The sequence below is a fragment of the Monodon monoceros genome, unplaced genomic scaffold, assembly GCF_005190385.1.
Source record: "Monodon monoceros isolate NGI ecotype Baffin Bay Population unplaced genomic scaffold, NGI_Narwhal_1 Super_Scaffold_5, whole genome shotgun sequence".
NCBI lineage: Eukaryota > Metazoa > Chordata > Mammalia > Artiodactyla > Monodontidae > Monodon > Monodon monoceros.
In genome coordinates this window covers 23,307,192-23,315,766 of record NW_021703782.1, presented here as the reverse complement: position 1 = coordinate 23,315,766, position 8,575 = coordinate 23,307,192, and the positions used below count along the sequence as shown (strand labels likewise).

General features: G+C 39.6%; 1 protein-coding gene across 5 annotated transcripts in view; it reads left to right on the top strand.

The window, feature by feature from the left end:
- Positions 1-7,682: 7,682 nt before the first annotated feature.
- Positions 7,683-8,575, top strand: part of ZNF658 (zinc finger protein 658) — a 19,212-nt gene continuing 18,319 nt past the window's right edge. For 2 of the 5 annotated variants that reach the window (XM_029203652.1, XM_029203649.1), the window contains exon 1: positions 7,718-7,789. The gene's annotated coding sequence lies outside the window, so the exon portion shown is untranslated. Of the gene's footprint in view, positions 7,790-8,575 lie in introns of all 5 variants that reach the window. The other 3 variants (XM_029203653.1, XM_029203650.1, XM_029203655.1) reach the window with 3 other exon arrangements.

Here is an 8,575-nt window from a genome sequence, read left to right as displayed (position 1 = left end):
TTTGAGTTTATTTTTGTGTATGGTGTTAGGGAGTGTTTTAATTTCATTCTTTTACATGTAGCTGTCCAGTTTTCCCAGCCCCACTTATTGAAGAGGCTGTCTTTTCTCCATTGTATATTCTTAACTCCTTTATCAATAATAAGGTGACCATATGTATGTGGGTTTATCTCTGGGCTTTCAATCCTGTTCCATTGATCTATATTTCTGTTTTTGTGCCAGTACCATACTGTCTTGATTACTGCAGCTTTGCAGTAGAGCCTGAAGTCAGGGAGACTGATTCCTTCAGCTCCATTTTTCTTTCTCAAGATTGCTTTGGCTATTTGGGGTCTGTGGTGTATCCATACAAATTGTGAAATTTTTTTGTTCTAGTTCTGTGAAAAATGCCATTGGTAGTTTCACAAGCATTGCATTGAATCTGTAAATTGCTTTGGGCAGTATAGTCATTTTCACTATGCTGATTCTTCCAATCGAAAAACATGGTATATCTCTCCATCTGTTGGTATCATCTTTAATTTCTTTCATCAATATATTATAGTTTTCTGCATACAGGACTTTTGTCTCCTTAGGTAGGTTTATTCCTAGGTATTTTATTCTTTTTGTTGCAATGGTAAATATGAATGTTTCCTTTATTTCACTTTCAGATTTTCCATTGTCAGTGTATAGGAATGCAAGAGATTTCTGTGCATTAATTTTGTATCCTGCTACTTTACCAAATTCATTGTGTAGCTCTGGTAGTTTTTTGGTAGCATCTTTAGGATTCTCTATGTATAGTAGTATCATGTCATTTGCAAACAGTGACAGTGTTATGTCTTCTTTTCCGATTTGGATTCCTTTTATTTCTTTTTCTTCTCTGATTATTGTGGCTAAAAACTTCCAAAACTATATTGAATAACAGTGGTGAGAGTGGGCAACCTTGTCTTGTTCCTGATCTTAGTGGAAAAGCTTTCAGTTTTTCACCATTGAGGATGATGTTGGCTGTGGGTCTGTCAAATATGGCCTTTATTATGTTGAAGTAGGTTCCCTCTATGACCACTTTCTGGAGAGTTTTTATCATGAATCGCTGTTGAATTTTGTCAAAACCTTTTTCTCCATTTGTTGAGATTACCATATGGTTTTATCCTTCAGTTTATTGATATGGTGTATCACATTGATTGATTTGCATATATGGAAGAATCCTTGCATTCCTGGGATAAACCCCACTTGATCATGATGTATGATCCTTTTAATGTGCTGTTGGATTCTGTTTGCTAGTATTTTGTTGAGGATTTTTGCATCTATGTTCATCAGTGATACTGGCCTGTAGTTCTCTTTTTTTGTGACATCTTTGTCTGGTTTTGGTTTCAGGGTGATGGTGGCCTCGTAGAATGAGTTTGGGAGTGTTCCTCCCTCTGCTATATTTTGGAAGTGTTTGAGAAGGATAGGTGTTAGCTCTTCTCTAAATGTTTGATAGAATTTGCCTGTGAAGCCATCTGGTCCTTGGTTTTTGTTTGTTGTAAGATTTTAAATCACAGTCTCAATTTCAGTGGTTGTGATTTGTTGGTTTATATTTTCTATTTCTTCCTGGTTCTGTCTCAGAAGGTTGTGTTTTTCAAAGAATTTGTCCATTTCTTCCAGGTTGTCCATTTCATTGGTATATAATTACTTGTAGTAATCTCTCATGATCCTTTGTATTTCTGCAGTGTCAGTTGTTACTTCTCCTTTTTCATTTCTAATTCTGTTGATCTGAGTCTTCTCCCTTTTTTTCTTGATGAGTCTGGCTAGTGGTTTATTAATTTTGTTTATCTTCTCAAAGTACAAACTTGTAGGTTTATTTATCGTTGCTATGGTTTCCTTCATTTCTTTTTCATTTATTTCTGTTCTGATCTTTATGATTTTTTTCCTTCTGCTACCTTTGGGTTTTTTTGTTCTTCTTTCTCTAATTGCTTTAGGTGTAAGGTGAGGTTGTTTGTTTGAGATTTTTCTTGTTTCTTGAGGTAGGATTGTATTGCTATAAACTTTCCTCTTAGAACTGCTTTTGCTGCATTCCATAGGTTTTGGATCATTGCGTTTTCATTGTCATTTGTTTCTAGGTATATTTTGATTTCCTCTTTGGTTTCTTCAGTGATCTCTTGGTTATTTAGCAGTGTATTGTTTAGTCTCCATGTGTTTGTATATTTTACAGTTTTTTTCCCATAATTGATATCTAGTCTCATAGATTTGTGGTCAGAAAAGATAGTTGATATGATTTCCATTTTCTTAAATTTGCCAAGGCTTGATTTGTGGCCCAAGAAATGACCTATCCACGAGAAAGTTCCATGAGCACTTGAGAAGAAAGTGTATTCTTTTGTTTTAGGATGGAATGTCCTATAAATATCAGTTAAGGCCATCTTGGTTAATGAGTCATTTAAAGCTTGTGTTTCCTTATTTATTTTCATTTTGGATGATCTGTCCATTGGTGAATGTGTGGTGTTAAAGCCCCCTACTATGATTGTGTTACTATCGATTTCCCCATTTATGGCTGTTAGCATTTGCCTTATGTATTCAGGTGCTCTTATGTTGGGTGCATAAATATTTACAATTGTTATATCTTCTTCTTGGATAGATCCCTTGATCATTATGTACTGTCCTTCTTTGTCTCTTGTAATAGTCTTTATTTTACAGTCTATTTTGTTTGATATGAGAATTGCTACTCCAGCTTTATTTTGATTTCCATATGCATGGAATATCTTTTTCCATCCCCTCTGTTTCAGTCTGTATGTGTCCATAGGTCTGAAGTGGGTCACTTTTAGACAGCATATATACAGGTGTTGTTTTTGTATCCTTTCAGTTAGCCTGTGTCTTTTGGTTGGAGCACTTAATCCTTTTACATTTAAGGTAATTATCGATATGTATGTTCCTATTACCATTTTCTTAATTGTTTTGGGTTTGTTTTTGTAGGTCATTTCCTTCTCTTGTGTTTCCTGCCTAGAAAAGTTCCTTTAGCATTTGTTGTAAAGCTGGTTCAGTGGTGCTGACTTCTCTTAGCTTTTGCTTGTCTGTAAAGGTTTTAATTTCTCCATTGAATCTGAATGTGATCCTTACTGGGTAATCTTGGTTGTAGGTTTTTCCCTTTCATCGCTTTAAATATGTCCTGCCGCTCCCTCTGGCTTGCAGAGTTTCTGCTGAAAGATCAGTTCTTAACCTTATGGGGATTCCCTTGTATGTTATTTGTTGTTTTTCCCTTGCTGCTTTTAATATTTTTTCTTTGTATTTAATTTTTGATAGTTTGACTAATATGTGTCTTGGCATGTTTCTCCTTGAATTTATCCTGTATGGGACTCTCTGCACTTCCTGGACTTGATTGACTATTTCCTTTCCCATATTAGGGAAGTTTTCAACTATAATCTCTTCAAATATTTTCTCAGTTTCTTTCTTTTCCTCTTCTTCTTCTGGGACCCCTATAATGTGAATGTTGGTGCATTTAATGTTGTCCCAGAGGTCTCTGAGACTGTCCTCAATTCTTTTCATTCTTTTTTCTTTATTCTGCTCTGCAGCACTTATTTCCACTATTTTATCTTCCAGGTCACTTATCTGTTCTTCTGCTTCAGTTATTCTGCTATTGATTCTCTCTAGAGACTTTTTAAGTTCATTTATTGTGTTGTTCATCACTGTTTGCTCTTTAGTTTTCCTGGGTCCTTGTTAAACGTTTCTTGTATTTTCTCCATTCTATTTCCAAGATTTTGGATCATATTTACTATAATCATTCTGAATTCTTTCTCAGGTAAACTGCCTATTTCCTCTTCATTTGTTTGGTCTGGTGGGTTTTTAACTTGCTCCTTCACCTGCTGCATATTTCTCTGTCTTCTCATTTTGTTTAACTTACTGTGTTTGGGATTTCCTTTTTGCAGGCTGCAAGTTCATATTTCCTGTTGTTTTTTGTGTCTGCCCCCAGTGGGTAAGGTTAGTTCAGTTGCTTGTGTAGGCTTCCTGGTGGAGGGGAGTGGTGCCTGTGTTCTGGTGAGTGGGGTTGGATGTTTTCTTTCTCGTGTGCAGGGCCACGTCTGATGGTGTGTTTTGGGGTGTCTGTGAAATTAGTACGATTATAGGAAGCCTCTCTGCTAATGGATGGAATTGTGTTCCTGTCTTTCTAGTTGTTTGGCATGGGGCGTCCAGCACTGGGGCTTGCTGGTCATTGGGTGGAGCTGGGTCTTAGCACTGAGATGGAGATCTCTGGGAGAGCTCTTGCTGATTGATATTACGTGGGGCTGGGAGGTCTCTGGTAGTCCAATGTCCTGAACTCAGCTCTCTCACTTCAGAGTATCAGGCCAGAGCACCAAGACCCTGTCAGCCACACAGCTCAGAAAAAAAGGGAGAAAAAAGGTAATAATAATAATATATTTTTTAAATTATTAAAATATAAAAATATTTAAAAAGGAAAGAAAAAGAGAAGGAAGAGAGCAACCAAACTAATAAACAAATCCACCAAAGATAACAAGTGCTAAAATCTATACTAAGAGAAACCTAAAAATCAGAAGCAAATCAGTCACAGAAAGCAAACCCCAAGTCTACAGTTGCTCCCAAAGTCCACTGCCTAAGTTTTGGGATGATTCATTGTCTATTCAGGTATTCCATAGATGCAGGGTACATCAGGTTGATTGCGGGGATTTAATCTGCTGCTCCTGAGGCTGCATGGAGAAATTTCCTTTTCTCTTGTTTGCAGAGCTCTTGGGGCTTAGCTTTGGTTTTGGTCCCACCTCTGCATGTAGGTTGCCCTCAGGCATTTGTTCCCGCCCAGACAGGATGGGGTTAAAGCAGAGGCTGATTAGGGGGCTCTGGGTCACTCACGTTGGGGGGGAGGGGTACGGTAGTTATAATTAGAATGTGGGGTGAGCCTGCGGCGGCAGAGGCCAACATGACATTGCAACAGTCTGAGGCACACCGTGTGTTCTCCTGGGGTACTTGTCCCTGGATCATGGGGCCCTGGCAGTGGTGTGCTGCACAGCCACCCAGGGTGGTGTGGATAGTGACCTGTGCTTGCACACAGGATTCTTGGTGGCTGCAGCAGCAGTGTTAGCAGTTCATGCCAGTGTCTGGGGTCCAAGCTGATAGCCACAGCTTGTGCCCATCTCTGGAGCTCATTTAGGCAGTTCTCTGTCTTCTGTGGGCACACAGGGAAGGAATCCCCTTTCCTCATGCACCCTGAAACAATGGTCTCTTGCCCCTTAGGCAGGTCTAGACTTTTTCCTGTACTCCCTCCTGGCTAGCTGTGGTGCACTAGCCCCCTTCAGGCTCTGTTCATGCAGCCAACCCCAGTCCTCTCCCTCGGGTTTGACCTCCAAAGCCCAAGCCTCAGCTCCCAGCCACCCCCCCCCCCGGTGGGTGAGCAGACAAGCCTCTCAGGCTGGTGAATGCTGGTTGGCACTGATCCTCTGTGCAGGAATATCTCTGCTTTGCCCTCTGCACCCCTATTGCTACGCTCTCCTCCATGGCTCTGAAGCTTTCCCCCTGCCCCCCCATCCCCGTCCCTGCCAGTGAAGGGGCTTCCTAGTGTGTGGAAACTTTTCCTCCTTCACAGTTCCCTCCCAGAGGTGCAGGTCCTGTCTCTATTCTTTTGTCTCTGTTTTTTCTTTTTTCTTTTGCCCTACCTAGGTACGTGGGGATTTTCCTGCCTTTTGGGAAGTCTGAGGTCGTCTGCCAGCATGCAGTAGGTGTTCTGTAGAAGTTGTTCCAAATCTAGATGTATTTTTGATGTATTCGTGGGGAGGAAGGTGATCTAAACGTCTTACTCCTCTGCTACCTTGAAGGTCCCCTTGTAAGTTTCAATATTGTTAAGAAGTCAGTTCCAACTAACTTGATCAATAATTTCAACTCAATTTCAGTCAGAATCACAGCAACTTATGTTGTAGACACCAAAAACTTGATTCTAAAGTTTACATTGAAATGGAAAAGATCCAGAATAGCCAACTCAATATTTAAGAACAAAGTCATAGAACTGACAATACCTGACTTCAAAAATTATTATAAAGCTACAGGGTCAAACCAGTGTGATACAGGAGAAAGAATCAACAGAAAGATTATTAAAGCTGAATAGAGAGCCCAGAAATATATTCACACAAATATTATCAACCAATCTTTGACAAAGAAGCAAAGACAATTCAATGAAGAAAAGATAGTCTTTTCAACAAATGTGCTAGAACAATTAGACATTCATGTGCAAAAATAAATAAATGTAGACACAGACCTTATACTTTTCACAAATATTAACTCAAAATGGATGATAAATTTAAAACTAAAATGCAAAACTATAAAACTTTTAGAAGATAACACAGAATAAAATGTCTAGGTAACCCTGAGCTTGGCAATAAAATTTTAGATAACATCAAAAGCACAAACCATGAATGAATCGTTTGAATTCATCAAAGTTAAAAACTTCTGCTCTGTGAGAGAATGGAAAGACAAGTCACAGACTGAGAGAAAATATTTGCAAAAGACAGATCTACTAAAGAAATTTTATGTAAAATATACAAATAACTATTCAAATGTAATATCTTCACAAAGGAAGATCCACTTATGGCAAATAGGCATATAAAAAGAATCCCAGCATCAGATGTTATTACAGAATTGCAAATTATGATATATCACTACACTCCTATTAGAATGTACAACAGCCAAAACACTGACAACACCTACTGCTGGTGAGGATATGGAGCAAGAGAAGTTTCATTCATTGCTGGTGAGAATGCAAAATGATACACCCACTTTTGGAAGATAGTTTGGCAGTTTTATAAAGCTGAACATAATTTCCACTATACAAGCCAGATTAGTAATTGATCACAATTATTAATTGATAATGATTTCCTCATTTTGGGTTGTACATACTTTCAAGTATTACTTGTATAATTTTGAACAACTAGCTTACTCCCTCCTCCTCCCTGCTGCTGATCACAGAATTTACTCTTTTATGTTAATACTGGCTCCATTTTCTAATATTTGTTCTATTTCACAGTCGTATTCATAACAGATAGTTGTGTGTAACTTCAATGCTCCTGGCAGCTTGATTTTAAAAGGTACACTTCTGGAGGGGCAGTAAATTCTCCCTAACCCTCCTCCCCAAGGTTCCCAGCCCTAGCCACACGTCTTTTACGGTATGTTAAAAAGAAATTCAAACATTCAGAATAATAGAAATAGTAAAATGAGCATCATGTACACAGATTTAACGATTCTTAACCTTTTGCCATATTTGTTTCCTCAAACTGTTTTGATAAATTTTTCAAAAGTAAATTACAAATACATGATTTCATAATTGTAAATATTTCAGTATGTATCTTTAAAAAATAAGAGCAATTTCCTACATCGTCCAAATATTATCACACTTACCAAAGTAATGTTAATTTTCCTTAATATTTCTTATACCTAGTCCATATTTATATTTCCCAAATTGTTGTCTATTGCACTGTTATTTTTTTCCAACCAAGATCCGATGGAACACCACACTGCAATATGTTGTTATGTCATAAAGTTAAAGTCTAACTCATACCACTGCGAATTCAGGCAAAGTCGCCACGAATCAGCTCCGAACGTTAAGACTTTCAGTTTACTAACCAAGCGGAAATGCTTCAAAAATTACTTCCTACGCTCTCAAAGGCTTATGGGAAATGTAGTCTTGAATGTTATGGGCCCACATCTCAGGCCTCAGGGAATGGGTTTTCAGAGCTCACTCTGCGCATGTGCACGTCCCGACCCGCCTGCTGCCGTACGACCTCTCCGGCCTAAAAGGAGCAAGATCTTCCCGTCTTTGGGTCGGTGCTGAAGCCAAGGCTGCCCACTGGAGGTGAGAGCACGGGGTCCGGTTCCGCGCGGCTTGGGGTCCTGCTGGGTCCGGTAGGCTTGTGTGCGGGGGACGGGAGCGGGAAGTCCCGGGAACCTCTAGGCGGGCCCGCCCCTCCCCCAGCCCGCTAGCCCGGGCAGGTCCGGCCCTGCCTGCTCCAGGAGTGCAGGTGAGGCTGAGTCCTTGTCTAGAGGAGGTGTTTGGTGCCGGCCAGGCGCGGGCGGAGAATGCAACTTTATAACGTTCACGATGAACAGGAGGCTACTAATAGTAGCTTGTGCAGTTATTCTGAGAATTAAATAAGGTGTCATCTACAAAACATTTTGTCAAGTGATTGTAATAATCACTGTGTAAGCTGCTATCATAAGACACTTTGTTCCCTTTGTTTGGTATTTCGTTTAACCCTCACAACAAGTCTACTTGTCTTTATAAACACTCCATTTTTTAAAAATGAAAGGAATTTAGTGTGTGCGGAATGATATAGCCCAGGATACAAGCTGGTAGGTGAGAGTTAGGATGCAAATACAAATAGATTTTACTCCCTATCTCTTGCTCCTTCTGATATCCTCCCTGCCTCAGACCCAGAATTGCAACCTGCGGAGTAGCTCCTGGCAGCCTGTCCTCAAATTCCCAGGGACATGATTGTGAAGTGAATGCAGACAGAATGTCGCCATGTGGGAAATATATACTGGGATTTGTGGATTCTCAGAGTGAGGCCCTTGAACCTTACTGAACTGTCCAGGCTGTTTCCATTCTCAAAAGAATAGTCTGATAATGTAACGCAGTGCT